Source organism: Myxine glutinosa, chromosome 4 (assembly GCF_964187855.1).
Source record: "Myxine glutinosa chromosome 4, kmMyxGlut1.1, whole genome shotgun sequence".
NCBI classification, from domain to species: Eukaryota; Metazoa; Chordata; class Myxini; order Myxiniformes; family Myxinidae; genus Myxine; species Myxine glutinosa.
This window is the reverse complement of record NC_136264.1, coordinates 128074554-128101242: the sequence shown is the minus strand read 5'-3', so window position 1 is coordinate 128101242 and position 26689 is coordinate 128074554.

Below are 26689 nucleotides of genomic sequence, written 5' to 3'. Positions count from 1 at the left end.
GGTGTTTTAAATTACGTGGTGGTGAGGTGTTTTAAATTACTTGGTGGTGAGGTGTTTTAAATTACTTGGTGGTGAGGTGTTTTAAATTACTTGGTGGTGAGGTGTTTTAAATTACGTGGTGGTGAGGTGTTTTAAATTACGTGGTGGTGAGGTATTTTAAATTACGTGGTGGTGAGGTGTTTTAAATTACGTGGTGGTGAGGTGTTTTAAATTACGTGGTGGTGAGGTGTTTTAAATTACGTGGTGGTGAGGTGTTTTGAATTACTTGGTGGTGAGGTGTTATAAATTACTTGGTGGTGAGGTTTTTAATTACTTGGTGGTGAGGTTTTAAATAACTTGGTGGTGAGGTTTTAAATTACTTGGTGGTGAGGTGTTTTAAATTACTTGGTGGTGAGGTTTTAAATTACTTGGTGGTGAGGTTTTAAATAACTTGGTGGTGAGGTTTTAAATTACTTGGTGGTGAGGTGTTTTAAATTACTTGGTGGTGAGGTTTTAAATTACTTGGTGGTGAGGTTTTAAATAACTTGGTGGTGAGGTTTTAAATTACGTGGTGGTGAGGTGTTTTGAATTACTTGGTGGTGAGGTGTTATAAATTACGTGGTGGTGAGGTTTTAAGTTACTTGGTGGTGAGGTTTTAAATAACTTGGTGGTGAGGTTTTAAATTACTTGGTGGTGAGGTGTTTTAAATTACTTGGTGGTGAGGTTTTAAATTACTTGGTGGTGAGGTTTTAAATTACGTGGTGGTGAGGTTTTAAATTACTTGGTGGTGAGGTTTTAAATTACGTGGTGGTGAGGTTTTAAATTACGTGGTGGTGAGGTTTTAAATTACTTGGTGGTCAGGTTTTAAATTACGTGGTGGTGAGGTTTTAAATTACTTGGTGGTGAGGTTTTAAATTACTTGGTGGTGAGGTGTTATAAATTACGTGGTGGTGAGGTTTTAAATTACTTGGTGGTGAGGTTTTAAATTACTTGGTGGTGAGGTTTTAAATTACGTGGTGGTGAGGTTTTAAATTACTTGGTGGTGAGGTGTAATTGTCCCAAACTTTCAGTCTGCACCTCCCCCTCCCGTATGTGTGTGCTGAGGGGTTCTTCTTTGAAATTTGATATATTTTTTTGAACCTAAATCTTCAACCTAAATTGCCTATAAAAATGTAATATCACAAACACAACAAATACATTTGTGCAAAGTAATTGTTTGTATTATGATTGGTGAAAATCATGACAACACAGCAACTCAGGTACAGTCATTATCCTCAGCTAAAATAAGCCCGTTCCTCAGTAACGACGTGCGTAGCGAGCCGAGCCAAGCTAGTTGTAGTATATATATATACAAATGCAAGTTCCCTTCGCGTTCGCTTCGGTTAAATGTCGCAACGGAAATTTGTTTGTTTTTTTATGCTGAATTTTTTTCATTGTCTGTGTATCATTATCTGTTTCATTATGTCTTTCATTTTTCAAATTTTAGGGTGAATTTTTTTTATACTGAATACGTACAATGCTCAAATGATACCTCATTATGATACCTCAAATGATACCTCATTATGATACCTCAAATGATACCTCATTATGATACCTCAAATGATACCTCATTATGATACCTCAAATGATACCTCATTATGATACCTCATTATGATACCTCAAATGATACCTCATTATACCTCAAATGATACCTCATTATGATACCTCAAATGATACCTCATTATGATACCTCAAATGATACCTCATTATGATACCTCAATATGATATCTCATTATGATACCTCAAATGATACCTCATTATGATACCTCAAATGATACCTCATTATACCTCAAATGATACCTCATTATGATACCTCAAATGATACCTCATTATGATATCTCATTATGATACCTCAAATGATACCTCATTATGATACCTCAAATGATACCGCATTTATGGGTCCAGACAGTGCACGTGAAGGCTTTCAAATATTGTTGTCTCCATCGACGGAAGCATTATGTTTTCAGGTTGTCCGTCCGTCCAGCCGTCTGTGATAGGTTTTTGTACCGCGATAACTTGAGAACGGATGAAGGGATCTTAGTCAACCTTGGTGCAGGTATGCATAATGAGGCATAGATAAAATGATTAGATTTTGGGGTCACGAGGTCAAAGGCCAAAGGTCAGAGGTCATGTTAGGTAAAAATCCTGTTACCGTGATAACTTGTGAACCAGTGATGGGATTTTGACCAAATTTGGCACACATGTGTAGAATGATGTAAGGATGAACTGATTATAATTTGGAGCCAAGAGGTCAAAGGTCAAAGAGTTTTATAGGTCTATAACTTGAGAACAGCTAAAGGGATCTAATTCAAACTTGGTCCAGATATGTATGAATATGTAAAGATTAATTGATTATATTTTGGGGCGCTGAGGTCAAAGGTCATCTCAGGTAAAAATGCGCTAACTTTTGAACAGCTGAAGGGATTTCTATCAAACTTGGTACAAGTATTATCATGATGTTATAATGATGTAATAATGTGGGCGAAGGCATATCGGTCGACTTCGTGACGTCGAAGAGTGTCGTCCTAGTTACCTCCACCACCAAAGGTGGATGCAGGTTATGTTTTCACCCCTGTCTTTCCATTTGTTTGTTTGTGAAGAAGATATCTCAAAAAGTTGTGGACGGATTCGGACGACATTTGGCAGATGTAGCGTATGTGACACGGAGGAAATGATTAGATTTTGGTGAACATCCGGATTCGGATCCGACTACGAGAATGTTATAAGTGATTCTTCCATAGATATATTATATATCTGCTCCGTTATAGATATATAACGTCCACTAACTGATGTGCTAGTGGGAAACGGATTGTTGCGTGCCCTGCATTGGCTATGGCTGTGCGCTCACAGATGGGGCACCCAGTTTAACTGTAAATCCAAGGGATGGCACACACATTAGGTGTAATGCCTGCCTCATTCTGCATGCAATATGCCAGGATGGTCGAGATTCGAACCCAGGGTAGACAGCTTCAAGTCGATTGCACATACCTCGATGCTACACTGACAGCCCATAGACAATGAACAAATTCATATAATATATAATGGGTTCAAAGCTGGGTTCTCACAATCATCACGAGCCATCGCTAGTCTAGGAAACTAAGGCGAAACAGGCAAATCCGCAATTTTTTATTGGGTTTATTTTCCCGCATAGACATAAGTAGGAGGCATTTCTTTTCTTTCTGATGCCTTCCATCACAGTGCCAAAATATCGGGTTTAAGCTGAAAAATTATGCGTCCACACTTGCACGCACACACTCCCCACAAGCAATACTGAAGGATGCATCGGACAAGCCTTGTATATTGTTTCTGGCGTGTACTGTGAATCACTTCGGAGATTGCATGTGCAGCAACCGTGAGGGTCAAAGGTTAGAAGGATGCACAGTCTTGAGCCTCAAGAACGAACTCGGTAAACCGGAGTTGAAAATATCAACTTACGGTGATGCCGCTGTCAGAGTATTAGTCCCAATATTGGTCTTAGTCAGAAACCGGGGCTTATGGATTGGGTCTCGTCCGTCCAGCCACCCAAAACCCTATCTCGGAGATGTATGGACCAATTGTGTTCCTATTTGGCATAAATACAATACATTATGATATACATATGCACATCGTTTTGTTTCGCAATGCGATCAAAGATGGCCGACTGGCGGCCATTATAGTTGTAAAACATCCGATGTTGAACACGTCCTCAACCATTTCTGGGACATGCATGGTCCGATTTTGTTCAAACCTGGCAAAAGCACAGAACATGATGGCCTACACGTGCACCTCACTTTATTTTGCGATCTGATTAAAGATGACCGACTGGTAGACTGGTGGCCATTTTCGTGGTTAAAAAAAACCCAATATTGAAAACGTCCTCAACCATTTATTGGACATGCATTTACCGATCTTGTTCAAATTTGTCACACAGATAATGAATGATGGGTTACATAAGGACGTTTAAAATTTTTTTTTTTAGATCAGATCCAAGATGGCTGAATGGTGGCCATTTTGTTACTTTACCATGTCCTCAACCATTTCTCGCACATGATTGAACCGGTTTTGTTCAAACTTGGCATAAAGACAATACATGAGAGTGTACATATGCAATATATTTGGTTTTTTAATCCGAATAAAGATGGCTGCCTGATGGCCTTTAACTCCGTACAGCAAAATTTCTAATACCACAGGTGCTATGGCATTTTATGTCTTTTTCTCCTTGTTATTTGATGTCTGTTATTCAATCAGCTTGACAGTTTACAGCTGAACTCACATTGAAACACGATGTCAGGAACATATAGGTTCAAATCCCACATATCATGTTTGCCAGTCCTTTGTATACGAGTATATTTGTGTAGTTCATGTAAAAGTACACACTGATAGCTACTAATTGCTTTGTACTACGGGCTTCCACCATGACCTTCATATTTACATATATATATATATATACAGTGTTATATATTGATTTTCTATACTATAAGTGGTCCTGCGTTCAAGCTGCTGTTAACCATTGAATTAACACCAGGTGGGTTGACTCAGCCTATCATCCTTCCGATGTCAGCAAAATGAGTAGCAGCTTACTATGAATGAGCCATTCGAGTATCCTGCGTCGAAGTGGCTACCTGTTCAGGATTGTGCCCAATAGCCTAGAAACTGCTTCGGCAGCCCTATGCATCTGAAGATGAAAATAGGAGTGGTCATACTCTAAGAGAACCGTGTGTGTGTGTGTGTGTGTGTGTGTGTGTGTGTGTGTGTGTCTGTCGCCAGCCGTTTGTGTGTCGCCATTTTTCTCAGATGGCTGAACGGATGACCATCTCAGATGGTCAAACTTTCAGAGGTTCATCAGTGTGTGGCTGGGAGTGTTTTAGGTTAAAAAAAAAAAAAATTGAAAAAAAAGTTGGATATTTTTGGATTAAAAAAAAATCTCTCTATCATGCCCAAGTCTTTGCAGCTATGTGAAAGGTAATATTTAATAACCCACAACCCCATTCCTTCGTGGGTGCAAGGAAGTGTTTCAGCCATGCACAAAAAATGGGGAAAAAATGTATTTCTTCAAAATACCAACAGGATTAGAACATCACCGGGCAAGGCCTGGCAACTGTGCTGTAGTTGTAAATAACAAGAAGAAACGACAAAATCTGTTATTTATTGAAGAATGCGAAGCCCAGAGTTACAGACAGCAGAGGGCGTGTACGAACCACAAGAATCCCTTTGATTCGTCATTTTTTTGTCGCTTTTAGGCTAAATACCATTTTACTTCACTCACATTGACTTTACTACACAGTTGTTTACTAATTTTGTTGTTGATGTAACCTCGACACAAACAAAAAAAGATGGGTGTTGCATCACCAGAAGAGCAGACACAAACGTATTTATTCCCTATACCTCTCTCACTGGAGATTTATATATATATATTTTAATTATGCTGTCCTGGAAAGAGGTAAAAATTCATGGAATCTTATTGATTTTATGTTTCAATAGTATTGTAGCTTATATCGAGATGTCTTTTCAAATGCAAGAATACAAGAAAATCAGCTACGATAAGCGGGGCGCCTGGACCTAATAATGTCAACCCTCATGGGGGTTGTTTTGGGATTTGGAGAGGGTGCTGGTCAAAATGCATCCACTTGCAAACAGTAATGTTGAATATCACTCGTACAGATGACTCATGCTGATGGAGTGATGTTTCTGGCATCTTGCTGTAGTATCATCTGGATTAATAGAATCCTTCACTTCCCCTTCCTCCCTGATTGACGTCACCCCCCTCTACTTACTCCAAGGCCACCTCATCTCTCCATAAGTTGCATGTTCTAAGATGCTGCTACCCACTTGCCAATACTACACCAGCCGACAGATCCACCAGGAAATGAACCCAGGACTGGATTTATTTCATCAACAATCTCACTTTGGAAAATCCTCTTTATCTATTTCCTGATGATTGTACGCTCTGCCGTGACATCCCTTATTCTTCAGACAGGAAGACTGCGGCCTCTTCCCTCTCTGCAGACCTTGATAACACCACAAGCTGGTCAAACACTTCGAATATGTTTTTCAATCCTGACAAAACTCACACTGTCACTCTCTCTCCAAAAGGACCGTCGAGCAAACCCTCCTACTTACATTCTTGACAATCATCTTGTGGAAGTTCAGTCACTCAAACTTCTGGGTCTCGCTATCAGCCATGATCTTTGTTGGGAAAACCACACTTCAAAGTTGGCCTCCAAAGCCAGCCGCCGACCGGGCATCCTCTCCGTTATACAAAGTCCTTCGTGGGCACTCCTGAACTACTATTCACCTACAAAGGCCTTCGTCTGCAGCTTGATGGAATACTGCTGTCCCCTCTGGTCTGCCTCCTCTGCCTCACACCTTTTGATCAGCTTGACGCCATGGAAACCAAGACCTTCAAGATCATTGGAATCTCCCACGATGAAGCTGAATCTACTTATCACTTTCCCATCGAAGACCGGTCAGTGGTCTCGCTGTCTTCCACTACCTCCCTTCTGGTCCAGCACCCTCTGCTCCTTCCATGCTTTGCCAACCCTGGGATTCTGCAGGGCACACGTGATCCACCAGCAACCCCCTTCTGGTGAAACTACCCCGATCCAGAATCCATGCTCAACTCGACGAATAGATGAATTTATAAAAATGGGTCGTGATGTCCGGATGTCTGACTGCACGGTCGTCCGCACATCTGTCCATTCGTTAACCGTTTATTATTTTTCCTACTCCTGCCTTATTTTCCAGCTGATTGTTTTGAAACTTGACACATGAATAAAAGACAGTAGTCTGCACAATCGCCCGGGCTTCGATTTTTCGACTTAGGATCAGGCAGCTCCAAGGGGGCTTCCCCCAAATCAGGAGATTTCTGAATTACCACCTCAAGAGATGACTGTCAGCCCACCTGGGGGTGCAGAGGGGGTGTTTGGGGGGGGGGGGGGGGGGAGAGGAGAGGAATTTGGGGTATTTGTTTTGTAAACACATCATTCCTCCCTCCATCCTTTATTTCTCCATCTCCCTCTATTTTGCCCCTCAACTCTGCTGCTGATGTGTCCCCTCTTCTCTTTCTACTATTCCTTTTGTTCTGTTGAATCCATTTTTGTGTTCTAGCTCTTCCACGAGCCTTGACTTTGTATATATGTATAAAAAAGGAAATCTATCAAACTTCTAAAAAAAAGCAACACAAGGAATTTAAAATTTCGACCTAGCATTTTGTTTCATATGTCCACACAGTATAAATTACATCCCAAAATTTTAGTCTGTGCTTCTTAAAAATAGGACATACAAATGGGTAAAAGCCGACAATGGTCACTGGTTTCCATCATGATGCCAGATTCCAGACTGAAAATGAATCACATCACGTATACTTGGAAGAGTGTGAGGATTCGGAAGAGCATATGGGTCTGAGTGTGAGGTTGGAAAACGTATTTTAATGTGATAACACATCGTTTGCCTTGTATCACGTTCAAACATTTTCAACCTTTGGCTCATATCCTGGCCCCACAACAATTTGCCTTTCTGATGAATTGAACAGAATGTACTTTATTAATCTCTTTCCATATCTCCAGCATTTTAATATGAACTGCCACACACGATCCATCTCCCTCTAATGAATGGAGCCATTTTAAAGGTTTGTTTATTTTTGTAGAAAAACTATACTGAAGTCAGGACCATGAAGGAATGGTTGTGTATTTACAGTTTACTCAAGCAAGTTATCTCTTGAACGTTTTGGCTTCATAAGTTGATTTTAAACACAAGTTTAGATATGAAGTTTGATGGCAATTTGATAGTTTTATAATACGAGGATGTGGTGCTTTATCAGTTACTCCCAAAAGAACAGATTGTTAGTCAGCACTGCTACAAAAATATCCTGCAATTTCTGAGTTTAAAGTTCAGAAACTGTTGCTCCGAATTGTGGTCACCTAATAAAAACACGTGATCGTGAATACCCAGGCAATGGACGCCGATGGGGAAACAGGAGACTGAGACTGCCCCTTTTTCACAGAATTTTTTAATACCTGGGATAGGGAAGAAGTGATGGGAGCACGGTATACATGTATCGGAGAATCTCCGGTAAACGGCTGAACGCCGCTGGTATGTTGCATTGGTGTAAAAAAGGATCACTATGTTTCTCGACGCATGGGGTGGAAGCACGTGACAAACAAACTAAAACAAGTCAGGAGACGACGATGGTTCACGAGCGAGCGGTATTCAATGACAAAGGACGGACTATAACCGAAACAGGCCCAGACAGGCCAGGCCCGGAAATGTCAAAACGAAGGTTACTGACCTTGAAAGGAGATAGAAAATAATGTACAATCAGTTATGAGGTTAGTTAGCTACACAATACCGAAAATTCGGTTCGATTCCGACAACTTTGAAACTTTGACCTTTGTGACCTTCAAAGGTCAAAGGTCAAGAATTCTGAAATTTGTCGGAAAACTTGTATTTCATTATGTATGTGATAATATAAGATCATGTACGACATTTCACCCTATCAGGAAGCGAACAATGTCATAAAACCATCAAAAATTGACTTTTCTAAATTTCGTGACCTTGTGACCTTGATCTTGGGGCGAAAATGAAAAATCGAGCTCCGTTGGGCTAGACAGATGACATTGGCCTAACCAAATACCGAAACCCCTGTCAGATTCCACCAAACCCCTCGGAGAAGATGTAGCTTGAAATCGATTACCCCCTAAAAAGACATCTTTTTCGGGCGTGGTTCCGCCCACAATGGGCGCAATACGCCCACTCTACGCAGGACACAACTAGATCATGATATCAACCTCCCACCCAAATTTCATCAAGATCGGATGATATCATCGGGTAGTTATGCTGCGGACAGACAGACACACACACAGACAGACGCACACACGACGAATATAGTGGTCACTCTGTTTGATAACTCGTGAACCAATATGCAATGTGGTGTCTATCTGTCTGATGATTTTTGACCGTGATACATTTGTCGTTACTTATCCAATCACAACAAAATTTGACGAGATGATTAAGGGTCACACAATGGAGGAGGCAGCAATTTAACTTCCCCGCCTCCCCCATGCCAATGGGGTTTTCCCTGCCAAGGGTGTTGCGTGTTGAGGTGTGTATGTGTGTTAAGACAGCTTTATCGTGGCGTTTTCCCAAAGCCGCTTCTAATAACAAAAGTAACAACAACAAAAATTATAATAGCATTATATTAATGTTATTACAAAACAATATTAATACTAACTAGAAACGGTACCCGCCCTACGGGCGGGGCTTCAATTGGGAGGCCCAAATGAAAAGGTAAAATATCACAAATTGAAGGCTTTTTAAAATTTTAAACGATTCATATAAACATCCGTTAAAGCATATCACACGCAAATCATCAAAATCTAAACAGTATCTATATTATAATAGCCGTAGATGATTCTGTCTGTCTGTTGGGCGTCTGTCCGGGGTGTGGCTTACTCGGTTTGCAGAGTAGCTCCACCCATAGCTCCACCCATTCTGGGAGAGCCTTCGCTTCATATAAACAAATATCCACCATTTTATTAACTCGCATAGCTTTGAGGCCTGTTTTGTAGGCCCGTGGTATCTTGCTCTCTCTCCCAGTTTTATTTCAAATCAAATTCGATATATCATTTCATTTTTCACAGTCGCTAACATAGTTTTAGACTCGGTTGAAAAAAAACGGGAAGAAAATCCGATTAAAGTTGCCGTTTATACTTATAGAACGAAATGAATTCTCAAACGCCTGTAACTTCAAGGCCATTGAGTCTCTCTCACGCCTTTATCTCCAATCTAACTCACCATATGATTTCATTTTTATCGATGGTTTTGGACTCGGTGTCAGCAACGCGGGAAAATGCAGAGATATATTTTTTAAAAATACACCATATCACCGCCCACCGCCCAACATGTATCATACACCGGCCAACATGTATCATACACCGGCCAACATGTATCATACACCGCCCAACATGACAGACGGCAACATGTCGACATTATCGTTTTTTTCTTTAAACCGAGTGAACCGAGCCGAACCGAATGAATTCACCGTTTACTTTTGATGACAGTCGTCACAAAACGACATATATTTCTTCGTTTTTATTCATTCAACATTATTAGCCGGAAGTAAAATGTGGTTCAGGAAATTACCGAGAGATATTTCTTCGTTTCTTTATTTATTAGTTATTTGCGCATACACTTTAAATAGGTTTATTTGAAATCTTTAATTTTCACAATGTAATATATTTGTCATTTGATGATGACAAGACACTTCCTCTTGACTCGTGACAATTCATTGGTTGCGTGGAAACTTCCATTTCCAAAATGAATGACACAGTCGATGAAGAACGACTCGGTGTCAGCAACGCGGGAAAATGCAGAGATATATATTTAAAAATACACCATATCACCGCCCAACAGCCAACAAGTATCATACACCGCCCAACATGACACAGACAGCAACATGTCGACATTATCGCTTTTTCTTTAAACCGAGTGAACCGAGCCGAACCGAATACACCGAGTGAATTCACCAAGCGAATTTCATCCAATTCCACCGAGTTTCATGAAATTACCGAGAGATATTTCTTCGTTTTTATTTCATTAGATACTCGCAGAAGTACCCAGCGTTTCCGGGCGGGGGAGGGGGGAAGAGCACGTACACTTTAAACATGTATATACATGTGGGATGTGGGATATATACATGTGGGACATGTGTACGTGTGTGTGTGTGTGTGTGTGTGTGTGTGCGTGCATGCATATGTGTGTGTATATATGTGTGTGTATGTAGGCTAAACCCCGCTCTAGCAGGGAAAATGGCCTTATAATGCATGTTGTTGTATGTGTATATATATGTCTGTGTGTGTGTATGTGTGTATATGTGTCTGTACGTGTGTGTGTGTCTGTTTTTGTGTATGTGTGTGTGTGGAGATGTATATGTGTATAATGTGCATATATGTGTATATGTGGATACATATGTGTATACATATTTGCATATGTGCACATGTGTCTGTACGTGTGTGTGTGTGTGTGCATGTGTGTCGATGTACGTGTGTGTATGTGTATATGTGTGTGTGTGTGTGTGTGTGTGTGTGTGTGTGTGTGTGTGTGTGTGTGTGTGTGTGTGTGTGTAAACATGGGCCGGTGTGTGTGTAAAGTGTGAGGAGGTATTGGAGAGGAAAATGCAGAGATATATTTTTTTAAATCGCGCCATGATGATAAACGAAAATACACCGCCTAAAATAACAGTCGACATCTATCTATAATTCCAGTAATATATTTAAAATTCGTCACACACATCCATGCCCGTGGGATTCCCACGATGTGTGTGACATTTCGGCATATTGAGTTAGATGCTGCGCCTGCACATTCAGTTATATAAAATGGTTACTGGCAATTGATCACATCCACAAATGATGTAATCCACACAATTTATGTACTTTACATAACGTTAATAAGAATACATGCCCGTGTAGATGGGAATGACATATAATTCACCGAAAACGTTGAAGCAACCGCATAATATTACGGTGATGTTTAACTCTGAGTGAGAATAGTTCTAAATTTTAAAAACTTTCTTCTGATATTTGTGATTTATTTCAAACAAACTGTATTTCCCATCTACACGGGCATGTATTCCTATTAACGTTATGTAAAGTACATAAATTGTGTGGATTACATCATTTGTGGATGTGATCAATTGCCAGTAACCATTTTATATAACTGAATGTGCAGGTGCAGCATCTAACTCAATATGTCGAAATGTCACACACATCCATGCCCATGGGATTCCCACGGGTGACCCCGCTAGTCTTACTATAATTCACCAAATGTCCCACAGTGATCGAAACACTATGATCGTGATCGTGAATCGTGATCGATAATCATGTGTTCACAATCGCTATGTCGTATGTACTCCCGATACATGTTTCGTTCAGTTGAAATGGGTTAGAATTCTCTCAGGCAGGGATTCAACCTGTGTCCTTATAAAAGGTCTTTGTCCGAGGTCAACATGTCCGATCGGTGCAGCTGTGCAGCGATCGGTGCAGCCGTTTGTGCGGCACCCGGGAAAGCAACATCGTCACAATGAGAACAATGAACATTATGCGAACGCGAATGTTATGCGGGAGTCTAAACCTGAGAATGCTGGAGACTAAAGCTGAAATTGGGAAAACTAAATAGCCTATTTTACTCCTGGAGATCCCAGGATTATCCACCCAAAATATCGTTGAGTTCGGTTCAGCAGTGTTTACGGTACCTTCGAACAGACAGACAGACAGACGGACGGATGGACATTTGGTGAATTATAGTAAGATAATATCCCCCTCCCCAAGGGGTTTTCCTCCTTGGATAAATGCCGTGTTAACATAGATAAATCGCTTATCGTGGGGCTAGCCTACCAGAAGTAAAAAAATATATAAACCACAAACATGTATGATTAGCTTTTTAAAGTCACTACTGCTATTTAACACTAAACTGAAAGAAATCTGAGGAATCCTGTTGTCGTTGAGGCATTCCATACATATCGCATCCACCACAGACTAACGGACCTGAGCCGAGATCTACTGTAATCTATATACCACAGAGAGGATAATAACATGCCCATTCATGCCACTCACTAAAAGAGTGGGTGTACTCGTTCTGTAAATTCATAATATACTCAAAGGCAAAAGTTATTGTGACACACAAACAACAAACAGAATCAGTGTTAAATTTTTACTGCCACGGATGAAATGTTATTACATGGAAAGACAAATGTTTCAAGATATGGGAACGATCAACAGTCCATAAGAACAGTGCACCTGGCATATGCAAATGAGCCACAACACAAGAGGGGGTTCACAAGCAAGTTCACACAGTCAGTAGCGAGTGTGTCCACCTTGTGCATTGATGCAGGCCTGGCACCTCCGCCTCATTGAGGCCACTAAACGTCGATGAAAGTCCTTGGGAAGATCATTCCATATCCGAGGAAGGATTTGGCGGAGTTCCTGCAGCGTTTTTGGAGGATTCGGATGATGTCGTAAACGTCGCTCCATTTCATCCCAGACGTGTTCAATGGGTGACAAATCAGGGGATCTTGCAGGCCAGGGTAACACATTAACATTGTTCTGATTAAGATACTGCTGTACAACTCGAGCAACGTGTGGTCTGGCGTCATTGTGTTGAAACGTCACTCTAGGGCCGTTCTGTTGCAAAAACGGTAAAGCGGCCATTTGCAAAATCTCGTCTCGGTACCTCACAGCATTCAAGTTCCCCTCAATCACAATCATTGGCGTTCTTGCTGCAGCTGTCATCCCACCCCAGATCATAACGCCCCCACCTCCAAAACGATCCCCTTCCAGAACACATGGCCTGATGTAACTTTCATCTGTGCACCTGTAGACACGTGTCCTACCGTCAGCTCGGTGAAGCTGTGCCAAATGGTGTTTCTATGGACGTTGAATCGACGAGCAACATCACGCTGCGAGGTACCAGACTGAAGCACACCTATAGCTCTCCATCTGTCATTTTCCCCAAGGCGTGGCATGTCGAACTTGTTCCAGAACGATGAATAGAGGTGTTTTTCTGACTTCTGCACTTCTTAAGATAGTCCTTGAGCCAACCGGCCATATTTTGAAGTGAATGCTCCGGCGGGGGGAGTAATTCTCATTATGATTTTCCATTAGACCAATGTCTCAAGTGTCAGAAAAGGTGTGATGGACATCTGAGAACGGTAGCTTAGTGCCCGGATGGACGCCATCTTTGAAACCACCCAGCTCGAAAATGCCCATTTGGTGGGGTACATTGTTGCACGTGTATCTGGACTTCTATACTAGCTATCGATGTGCGGTTGACGACTAAATATACGTCCGATGTGTACCGTCTAAATAAAAAATAATATGAAGCATTTTGTTTTAGATTAATTATTATAAAAATCAATTATCGAAAAAAAATCATATATTTTTCAATATTTTATTATTAGACTTGTACTTTTTTTAGTGAAACAACACTGGTATGATTTTCCAAATTATGCATTGTGCTACACCGTTTATCTGTCTATAAAAATAACTCAAAAACTAAAACATATCATCCACCACGAGTTTACAACAAAAAATATATGAAAAGGCATGCAATTTCCACAAACCGAAACTATGTCAGTTGGAATTTCCCGCCGATAATCAACCCACAGAACCCAGTGCCGAAAGTGACGTCAGTCTATTCTATATCTATATTCTATATTCTATATCTCAGAAAATTCTATATTCTATATCACATACAACTCTATTATAGAGTTGTATTGTGGCGCCATCTAACATGTTCACTGACTTGGATGAGTATGTCTATGTAAGCTGGCGAGCTTTTCGGATATCGGAGTAATCTAACGTCAGTCTTTTTGTTCTTTCAGCTGAGATGGCCGGTGTCGAGGCGAAACGGGCGAAGATTGAACCTGAGTCCGGAACGTGCATCCTGTGCAGCAAGAAGTCGCCACTCTCTGAACTAAGCAAGGCAGCGGGCAACAGTTCTTGGAAGACATTGTGTGACGCAGCCGCAGTTAGAAACTTTTATCCAATTCTAAAGCTAGTCCAAGAAGGCGCAGTTGAACTTCCTAATATTCCAATATTATACCATAGGGCTTGTAGATCAGACTTCACTCACAAAAACCACCTAGCTACTTTGACCAATGCAGCTAGAAGTTCTTCAGTTGATACTGGCGATGCGGTGCGACGTCGATCATCACGGGAAGAGACAGGATCAACTTCAACGGTCTACGATGATAAATGCATTTTTTGCCAGCGTGCTTCAAAATTCATAAAAGGCAGTCGTACCCGTGAAACAGTTGTCTTGGCTGTTGAACTTCGAGCAGATAAGACAATAAGAGATGCTGCGACAGCTCGCAATGATGAGAGAGTTTTGGCATTGACTACACGAGATATGGTTGCAGCTGAGGCTCACTACCACTTCTCCTGCTATAGAAACTACACACGGCCCCAAAAACCTCAAGTAGAAACTGACATTGAAGATAATATCGAGAAAAAAGAAATGATACGATGTATATTCAATTTCATTTGCACTGACTTGTTCTTGAACCCGAGGATTGTTCCAATAGTTGATGTTGCAACAGATATCCTGTCTTCAGATACATTTTCAGTTGATGTTCGTGACTCCATCAAGAAGAATCTGCAGCGCACATTACAAAGAGAGTTTGGAGAATCGCTCATCTTCTTCAATGTGAAACACCGTGTATACTTGATGCCCGATAATCTGACAAAGCGAGAGATTGCTGCAGAGTGCGTAAACCTGAAAGCAGAAGTGAAAGCATTTGAACGAACGGACGGTGAAAGTAACATTGTGCGTGCAGCTACTTCACTGTGACACCAGATCAAAGATGCTCATTACAATGAACGTTGGCCGCCTCAGCCAGCAGAACTCACTTCAGATTACGTGAAGATACCAGATTCTCTTCGTGTATTTCTGCATACTTTGATTTGCGGGAGTGGGGGTAGCTCTGCGCGTGCTGACACACTGGTATGGTCGATGGCTCAAGATATCATCAATGCTGTACACCGGGGTACCATCAGAACATCGAAGCATGTCCTACTTCCGTGGGTCATGAAAACGCTCACCGGTAATACAGAGGTCATCAGAATATTGAATCGACTCGGGCACGGATGTTCGTACACAGTACACAGGCTACTGCACTGAGGCAACTACGAGAAACTATCCTTGTGAATGGCAGCGACACATCTCACGCCAAGCACCCTGACTTGTCTACTTCTCGCATCAAACGTGATGAGTCTGGCGTCACAGCTATCTGTGATCTACTGGAAAATGACTGGACCAATCCATTCGCCGATGATCCGTCATGTCTTCTCAGTATATCTACCGGAGCGGCTGCGAGGGAGGACGTTTCTAATGACCTACTCAACACCCTGCAAAAGGGGGAAGCGGCGTATCAAAGCTTCCAGAAACGTCTTGAAGAGGGAACAGGCTTTCATGACACATTGAACAAGCTAAACTTGAAGACCTTTGGTAAGATCAAGCAGAAAGTTGTGAAGGGCACAAACAAGGAGATCGTCCTGAGAGCTGACAGACAACTGTTTGCCACCATGATACTCATCGCCAAGACAAGGAACCTCGACATGCAACTTGTCCTTTGTCACCCACTAGGGCCGTTACCATGGTCTTTGGCAAACGTTGATGGGTCAATGAAAAAAACGAACAAAGCTGCACTTGCGAAACACATGGAAGGTCTTGTGGAACCAGCCGAGAGCGTTGACAAGCGAAGTGCAACAATAAATTGATGCGATGGCTCTCATACAAAAGATGCATGGCGAGAACGACACGTTCGAAGAACTATCTGACCGCATCCTTGCTGCAGCGCTTCACGCTGGTCAAGGCAGTGAGCGCATCGATGTTGTCTTTGACACATACACAGAAGAATCCATCAAAGCAGCTGAGCGTGTGAACCGCGGTTCAAATGAAGGCATCAGTTTCAGCGAGATCAGACCCGCACACAAAATCATGAACTGGCGGCGTCTCCTTGCTTGCAGCCAGACAAAGGAGAAACTGGTTGTGTTTCTGGCGGAGTCGTGGAAACATGAAACAAATCGCGAAAAGCTAGGCAACAGAACACTGTATGTCACCTGTGGTGAAAAATGTCTGGTACTGACCCGCGATAGGTGGAAGTTGGTGCAAGCACTCGAATGTAGCCACGAGGAAGCAGACACGCGTATGTTTCTCCACGCAAAGCACGCCGCTACCCACTACAAGACGATCATCTTAGTGGCAGATGACACCGACGTTCTGATCATCAGTCTTCATCTCAGCAGAACCATCGATAGTCAGCTCTTCATCAGACGAGGAACAAAGGTTCGAGTCAGAATGATCGACGTTGGAAAGTTGGCTGCGGTATTGGGGTCTGGAGTTTGCAGTGCATTGCCAGGGCTTCATGCAAGGAGCGGGTGTGACACTGTGAGTGCTCTGGCTAGCCAAGGAAAGATAAAGGCTTTGAAGCTTGTGCAAGCGAATGAGCTGTATCTTCAAGCATTCACAGATCTGGGATCTTCGTGGAATGTACCAACAGACGTCTTCAATAGCATTCAGGCCTTCACGTGTCAGCTGTACGCCAAGAACACGAAGATCGTCGGTGTTAATTCGCTCCGTTATCACATGTTCTGTGCAAAGAAGGGCCAGATCGAATCTGGACAATTGCCGCCTTATGAAGACTCCTTGATGCAGCATACGTTTAGGGCCAACTATCAGGCGGCTATCTGGCGACGCAGCCTTGAAAACCTACCAGACGTCCCAACACCATCAGCAGGACATGGTTGGGAACTCGATGATGGCGGTTCGCTCACAATCCGATGGATGGCGGGTCTACCAGCTCCAGATGTCGTCTTGAATCTCATCTCATGCACATGCAGAAGGACGTGTCGACCGTCAGATTGCTCCTGCATACTGAATGGGTTGAAGTGCACTGTTGTGTGTAAGCTGCAGGGATGCTCCAACATGGTGCAGGATGATGCTATCGTGGCTCAGGATGCCAATGACTCTGATGGCGACTCTGATGATTAACTTTGTGTGCACTGTATATTGTATAGCATATGTTGTTCTCTATTATAATGCAGGCCAAATTGCCTGAAAATCTTTATAGACAGATAAACGGTTTAGCAAAATGTATAATTTGGAAGATCATACCGGTGTTATTTGACTAAAACATGACATGTTCAATGATACCTCCGCTTGCTTATTAGGAATATACATCGTATGGTGTTAAAATCAGCTCCATACGTCTTTCCAAACTCTAGTAATGAATAATTAATATAATTGGCGGCCATTTTGAAATCCAAGATGGCCACCAAAGTGCAGATTTCCTATGTAACAATTTCCGCCTGCTTATTAGATATCGTATGGTGTTAAAATCCTCTCCGTACGACATTCCTAACTTGCGTTATCGTCAGAATAGATAATGCCAGCGGCGGCCTAAGTCATTTTATGCCTCTTTACATTTATTTGTTGTAAACTCGTGGTGGATGATATGTTTTAGTTTTTGAGTTATTTTTATAGACAGATAAACGGTGTAGCACAATGCATAATTTGGAAAATCATACCAGTGTTGTTTCACTAAAAAAAGTACAAGTCTAATAATAAAATATTGAAAAATATATGATTTTTTTTCGATAATTGATTTTTATAATAATTAATCTAAAACAAAATGCTTCATATTATTTTTTATTTAGACGGTACACATCGGACGTATATTTAGTCGTCAACCGCACATCGATAGCTAGTATAGAAGTCCAGATACACGTGCAACAATGTACCCCACCAAATGGGCATTTTCGAGCTGGGTGGTTTCAAAGATGGCGTCCATCCGGGCACTAAGCTACCGTTCTCAGATGTCCATCACACCTTTTCTGACACTTGAGACATTGGTCTAATGGAAAATCATAATGAGAATTACTCCCCCCGCCGGAGCATTACTTTTGGTCTGGCTCAAGGACTAAGACTGCATTGAGTGGAAATGATAAGCGTCTGGTTGTCTGGCCTTTTAAAGTGAACATTGCTGGCCATTTTTCTCGAATATGTCATGCTTCTTGCAAATTTCGTGCAATTCGAACAACAACTGCTTGGTTGCGTTTCTTCGACCATTTTAACACACTCTTTCTCTGGTTCAAATCCAAAAATTCATTCACAAGATTACCAATGAAAAAATGCCATGTCACAATAACTTTTGCCTCTGAGTATATAATATCCCGGTCCTGGCTAAACATGGTCACTGGTCTATTTTTCAAAACCATGCTCCTGTGCAAAACAGGCTATATCAGTGCATTCATTTTTGTCAAAACATCAGGTGATACTTTGTGATACTCCTTCATATGTAGCTGATATCTTACCCCATGACCTGTTTCCTTAGCTGAGAAACGTGACCAAAGACCATCCATATGATGCCACTGAGCATATTTAAAGCTCTTTGATGACCACGCTACACAGTATTTGGAAGGAGGCCCTCCCAGAGCTGTTTCAAGCAACTACCAGAATGCCGGATGAAGGGTATTGCCTTAAAGGGTTCCTCTTTTGAAGTGGACAACGTCATTAATTACTCAGGTAAGAACAATGATTTTATCTGTACTATACACAAAGAATTAAGTTAAGCACCCCTACACAACGAATTAAGGTAAGCACCCCCTAATATATATTCTTTGTGTATATGTATACATTGGCATATATTCTAAGGTATGTGAGATCAAATAATGATTGGTATGACATTAGTTATTGACGTTATTGACGTTATTGACGTCACTTACATGTTATTGACATTACACGTTATTGACGTTATTGACGTTATTGACGTTATTGACGTTATTGACGCAAAGATCGCTAGAGGTCTTCTCAGAACAATGACTGTACGTTAGAAAACATAAACGTCATCCACACTGTCCGTGATGGACCTATAGCTCCATACTTAAATTGAGGTGAAAATATGCCTAAAATTCCCAAAAATTTTCACCTTAAATTATGCAGAATAAAATATTGTAAACGGCATGATTGTTATGTTTTTATGTGACCATAATATCACTTCTCCAGAAAATATAGCAATATCATGGGTATATTACACTGTTTTGACGACAACAAACTTGTAATGTGCGAGGTTGTAAAAAAACGGGGGGGGGGGGGGGGGTGCTTAACTTAATTCTTTGTGTATATAAGAGAGATACTTGTCTGTGTGTATGTTGCCATTTTTCTCAGAGATGGCCAAACGGACCTTCGTCAAATTTTCAGAGGTTCATCAGTGAGTGCCAGGGAGTGTTTTTAGGCAAAAGATTATGTCGATCAAGGTAGATCTGACAGCGTGTGAAACATCAAGGGAATAAACAAACAGGAAAAGAGGAAAGGGGGAGAGGGAAGAGAGGACGAAGAACCAAAACTAGCAAGTAAAATGGTTGAGTTATAAAAGGTCAATGGGTAATAAATATTGTGTGTCAGAATTGAGGACGACAAGAGATTGCAGAGCACTGGATGCTTGAAATACAGGAGGGAAGAGCTAGAGAGAACAGCCTCTGGAAGGTGGTTCTATAGATGGGAAAAGCTCGGAATAAAAGAGTTGAGCAGTACAGTCAGCCTTGCTGTCCAGCTAGCAGAGAGATGGGGGTAATGTACGACACAACGTGAGTCTGCAAAAAGGAAGAGAGAGTTTTCCAGAACATCGGAGAAGTCATTAATACAGATGAGGAACAAGACAGGTTTGTATAGAGAGGAAAAGCTTCGAGTATTAGCCTTTGGAGCTATGTGAAAGGTAATACGGATCCCCAATTCCATTCCATATTCACTTAGTGGGTGTAGGGAAGTGTTTAAAGCCCCCACAAAAAAATGGAGAAAAACCCAAAATTAGATTTCTTCAAAATGCCAACAGGATTAGAACAGCACCGGGCAATGTCGGGTACCCCTGCTAGTATTTAATAAGTGCAGTTCTGTAATTTGTTGCCTCACCAAGTACACGCGTTATATAAGGATCCTGGAGTTCTCATCATAAGTGATTTCTTTTCAAAATATGTCAACGTTTCATCAGAGCATATCAGGCAATGAATATTTCACCAACTATCTTGAATGCGATAATATAGAAAACATACCATACATATATCCAACCTCGATTTTATTCTCTGACAGTTGGGTGCCACTGAAAAATGCATCTGATGAAGTGGGGAATATGACCTGACTCATAAAAAGAATCATAGGACAACGCACCCTTCATAGTGATTTTCTTACAATAAATTAACAATACGAGCTCTTTAAACGAATGGCTCTCGTAAACGATCCCATCTTTTTTAACCTCACCGCATAGCTATTCGACTGGCTCATCCCAGGATATTCTGAGTCGATCTTCCCTGAACATTGGGAGAACCTTCTTCAAGGCTCATAAACGAGCTGATGAGGTACAGAGCCTTTCTATCGCACAAAGACGTGCAGTAGGAAATCATCAATTCCTTCTTGCTTTCACATTGCAGTAACTGGAGCTGAGTCGCAAGGATATTAAAGCGTTAAAATAATATTTTCTGGTTCTGTGATTTTTACGATCAAAAACTCAAATTACCAAGTCCTCCTTTTTACGATGTTTTTTTATTTACCCATCCCCAACTTTTAGCCCTATCATGATGATATTCTCAAGATGGTTAATGTGTGTGAGTGTGTGTATGTATGTATGTATGTATGTATGTATGTGTATATATATATATATATATATATATATATATATATATATATATATACAGTATATATATATATATATATATATATTGTTACGGTTCGCGGTTAAAGATGGTATGTTTGCCGAGCGGAGGCTCCGCGAACCGAACAGTGCTTCCCTGACTAAAACCCGATTCACCCCAAACTTCAAAAAAAAACAAAAGAAAACCACAGCTCACCTGACCCGGATCAATTGCCAGCTGGTCTCTCACCACTCCCTTGCCTGGGACCGCGTCCCGGACTGCCCAGACTGATCCCACCGCTGCCACCAGTTGTCGGATTCGTATTTAGGACTTGGGACTCAGAAGAACTCAGAAGAAAGGAGCAACGGATATATTTATTGGAACTCGAGTACTCAAGCTTGAGGACAGCAAAGTTGCATTGAAACTCACAAGGAATGACCAACATATATACAGTATATATATATATATATATATATTGTTACGGTTCGCGGTTAAAGATGGTATGTTTGCCGAGCGGAGGCTCCGCGAACCGAACAGTGCTTCCCTGACTAAAACCCGATTCACCCCAAACTTTGGCCGAATCGCGCCGCAGCTACTCAATATGGAAACCTCTAAAGCGACCAAACGAGAATGAAGAAGAAGAAGAAGTACGGAGGAATAACAGGATTTATTAAGTATTTTCACAAGCCAAAGCAACGAGAGCAGTCGGTTATATACAGAAAATGGAAGGAGCAGACACACAGTGAAATCATTAGCTTACCTATTCAAGCTTAATTAATAAACCCCAGGACAACATTAAAGACAGATGGACGATCACACTTACACGGGGAAATGCAGGCAGGAAGGAATGGCTTGGAGATGGGTGGCTTTTAGAGGCAAGGAAGGTTCAGCGGGTACTGAGCACGGTCGGGCCAGAAGGCACCGCTGTCAAGAAGCCGAGCTTTGGTCCCAAACTGCGCGGGCGAAGTTCCTTTCTCCGTACTGCCTCGTGCGCTCCTTGCGTTGCCCCGGTCCGTTTCTCCTGCAGCGCGGCACGTCTCACGGCGGTTCGGTCACACCTGCTCGTCTCCAGCGCATCTCCTGGACCCAGAACTCATCCCTCCTCTCAGCTCATCTCTTTTTGGGAGCATCCCGCAGCGGGTTATATAGGCCCCGCCCTTCACCCTTTTCGAACCTTCCCCAAACGTTCTCTCTCCGCCCTCTCAAGCCAAACCCCTCGTTCTGGGTTGGATGAGCGGGGCCGACTTACTCCTCCCCTCTATGACGAGGTGGAGACCCGCCTTTCTTCTTCGGCGTTACCTCGTGCGTAATGGAGTCAACTGCTGCAAAGTGGACGCCAGATGAAAATGCAGCAAAGTGCATACCTGGCACTTGGAAGCTGCCATGGGGCGTCGGAGGGCCTACTCTTATTTAATTCGGTGCAATGAAGAGTCAAACTAGTGGGAAACACATCCTTAGCCTACACAGAAAATAAGGGACTAACTATTTAAAAGGATATATCGTGTCCTGTGTGTAGGTTTATGGAATTAACTAAGAGGACGAGCTGCGACCATTCTTTACATTACGAGGGTGTTACACACAACAAAACCATACTTTTCACATTCGTTACACTTTCTCAAAATTGTTACACTTCTCAAATCCGTTACAATATATATATATATATATATATATATATATATATATATAAATATATATATATATATATATACAGACTTGGCATTTAATATGGAATATTTTTTTTGTGGGGGTGAACTTACTTTTCAAGATGTCTTAGAACCAAAAGTTCATTGGAATTATGTTGAAATTATTCTAGATTTTGTTAATGTGACCTTTAAAAGAAACAAAAACCACATTTGACATTTCGAAACAAATAAATTGATCCTTGAAAGTGATGTAAACTGATATCGAACTCAATTCACGGACAGTACTGTGTTAAACTTCTGTACGTTTTCCAGAAGTATCTCTTTATTTTGCACATTAGCCAAAAATTTTTTAAACAAAAACAAAAGTTAAATTACGACTGGGATTACGGACAGTAAAATTACAGTTCAGTACTTCGTGTAACCCCCACGAGCATTCAGGAGAGCACGTACACGTTGAGGCATGCTGTTCACAAGATTTGCCAAGGTTTGGACAGGAATCGCTTGCCATGCAGTGACAATAGCCTGCTGCAATTCACGCACAGAGGTCGGCTGCTGGTTCAAGTGGTCGATTCGACGCGTTAATTCTGCCCACAAGTTCTCTATCAGATTCATATCCGGGGACATGGCAGGCCACTCCATATGCTCTACACCACGGTCAGCAAGAAAGTGTTGGATTATGCGAGCACGATGAGGCCGTGCATTGTCATCTTGGAAGACAAAGTTTCCTCGAAAGGCTGCACGAGCAAATGGAAGCAATGTTTCTTCCAGAATGGCCCTGTACTTGAACTGGTTCAGGTTTCCATTCAGAACAACCAGGTCAGTTTTTCCCCCTGCATGAAAAGCAGCCCAAACGGTCACCCCACCACCTCCAGCTTGGACTCTTGGCACTATACAATCTTTGTTGTAGGCTTCATGCACTTGTCTGCACACTCGGACGCGGCCATCTTGACGATAGACCAGAAATCTAGACTCGTCACTGAAGATCACGTGATTCCAGTGTCCTGGCTGCCATTGACAGTGCTCTCTGGCCCACTGCAATCGGCGCTGGCGGTGTTGTCTGGTCAGGCGTGGCTTTCTCAGGGGACGCCTGGCACGATAGCCTGCTTGAACCAGTCGTTGGTTGACTAGCCTTCTGGATACAGGCACATTTGTCAGTTGCTGCCACTCAGCCCTAAGCCGATTAGCTCACTTGGTACGGCCATTGTGGACTAACCGGTGCAGCTGGCGATCATCCCTCCTTGTGGTTCTGCAGGGACGTCCTGGCCTCAGTATTGGAGTAGGGACACCCCTCTGAGCATTTCGTTTCAGGATCTTTGACACATGACCTTGAGTGACGCCATACTGCCGAGCAATAGCACGCTGTTTCATGCCGTAATTTCGTAAAGCCACCACTCCATGACAAACAGCATTGTCGAGTTGACGGACCATCTCCAGAGCGGCAATAACTTTTGGAGACGTGCAGCAGTTGTTTTCCACTAATACAGAACGCAACAACCCTTGTATACCTGACTGTGAACCCAATCATCAAATGCACCTGTCCGTACATTTTGCCACGCCACCTGTGATATAATCCTGGTGTTGACTTCTTGCTGCGACAGACAGTGACATGGTTCTTTTAACAAATAAATCACCAAAGTGTAAAAGAAACTCACCAGATTGATATACTGAGTTAAGAAAGTAAACCCAAGTCAAGAAAAAAAATATATTCCATATTAAATGCCAAGTCTGTATATATATATATATATATATATATATATATATATATATATATATATATATATATATATATATATATATATAAACACACACACACACACACACACACACACACACACACCCACCATTACCTCCACCACATAAGGTATATCAAACATCAAACTGGAGGTATGTAGGACAAACTAGCAAAATGTTTTCACCCCTGTCTGTCTCTCTCTCTGTGAAGAGGATATCTCAAAAAGTTGTGGACAGACAAGGACAAAATGATTACATTTCGGTGAAAATCCGGATCAGGATACTATAATTTTTTGCAGTGATTCCTCACCATTGAGAGATAGGGCCAAAAACGATATGTATATCATATCGAATATATGATATTGTAGCGACCCATGGGTCCCCCAAGCGAGACCAGCAACAGAATCTCCTTGCTCCAGCCGGTGACGTAACCGGTGGGCAAACCACGGCGCCGGGGTGGCCGGTCACGTGACCACCAAAGCGTGCCGCGCGTGCAGTTATAATCTTTGCACCTGTCAGTCACGTGACCACCAAAGCGCGCCTCGCCTAAGAGGCGTGGCTTTCGGTTTCGGTTGTGCTTTCTGGTTTTGATATATATGCAGCCCGATAAACGGGCTTTTCATAGTTCCCGAGTTGGTTTTTACAAGAAACATCTTCTCGGAGGAGTCTGTGTCTTGCCCGTCACTTCATCCGTCTCAAGCAAGGGCCCTGCTCTTCACTGGTGACCCCGAATTTACGACACACGATGGACACCGCAGTGTCCCTCAAATTGCGCACCTTCTGGGAAGCACATGCCGCCATCTGGTTCGCGCAGGCGGACTCCCAGTTCGCCCTGCGTAGCATAACGGAGGACGCCACGCGATACCATTACGTGGTCGCCGCGCTTGGCTCCGCCACCGTCGCCCGCTGCCTGAGCTTCCTCCAGAACCCGCCCGCTGACGGCAAGTACGACGCCATCAAGGCACTTCTTCTGGGCGCTTTCGCCCTCTCCCCGGCTGAGCACGCACGACGCCTGCTTGACCTTCCTGAGCTCGGCGATACGCGCCCGTCCGAACGCATGGACTACATGCTCGCGTTGCTCGGCGAGCACCCCTCGGATTTCCTGTTTCGGGAGCTTTTTCTTCGCCAGCTCCCGGCCCAGGTACGGGTCGCCCTGGCAGGCACGACCATCGTGAACCCCCGCGACCTCGCCAAGGAGGCCGACAAGATCGATTCGGCAAGCCAGCTTGCCGGAGCAGCGAGCCAGCTCGTCGGGGTGGCGGCCGGGAGCCCTCCCGCCCACCCGCCCGGCGTCCGCGATGCAGTTTCCTTCCCGGAGGCCGCCGGGCCGGCGCGACTGGCAGTGGCGACGCCGCGTCACCCGGTCCCGACGCGTCGACCGTAGCCCCCGCCGGACCCGGCCTGGTGTTATTTCCACGCCAGGTTCTGGCGGCAGGCCCAATCATGTCGACCCCCGTGCACGTTCGGCAGGTCGGGAAACGGGCGGGCCGGCGTTCCCTACCAGCAATGAACGCCGGCCGTTCTGGAAACCTGCTATTCATCGCGGACCAAGCGTCGGGGCGGCACTCTCTCTGCGACACCGGCGCCCAGCTGAGTGTCATTCCCGTTTCGGCGGAGGACAGGCGGGCCGCCGTTGGCGGCCCCTCCTTAATCGCTGCCAACGGCTCCGCCATCCGCACCTTCGGCCCACGCACTGTCGCCCTCCGCTTCGGCAGCCAGCTCTTTCACTGGGAGTTCGTGACGGCGGACGTCCCCATGGCTTTGCTCGGGGCCGATTTTCTGTGCGCCCACGGGCTACTGGTCGACGTGAAACGCCGGTGTCTCGTCAACGCCGAAACTTTCAGCTCCCTGGCATGCGCTTCGAGCCGTTCCGCGCCCACCGAGTTTTCCTGCGTCCTCCCATTGGCAGACGACTTCGCACGTCTCCTCGCGGAGTTCCCGGCCCTCACGCGACCGACGTTTTTGGCCATCGCGGTGCGTCACGACATCGAGCATCACATCCCCACTACGGGCCCGCCGGTGTACGCCCGGGCTCGCCGTCCCGATCCCGCCAAACTCGCCATCGCCAAGGCCGAGTTCGCCGCGCTGGAGCGCCTCGGCATCGTGCGGGGCTCCGACAGTGCCTGGGCCTCGCCGCTGCAC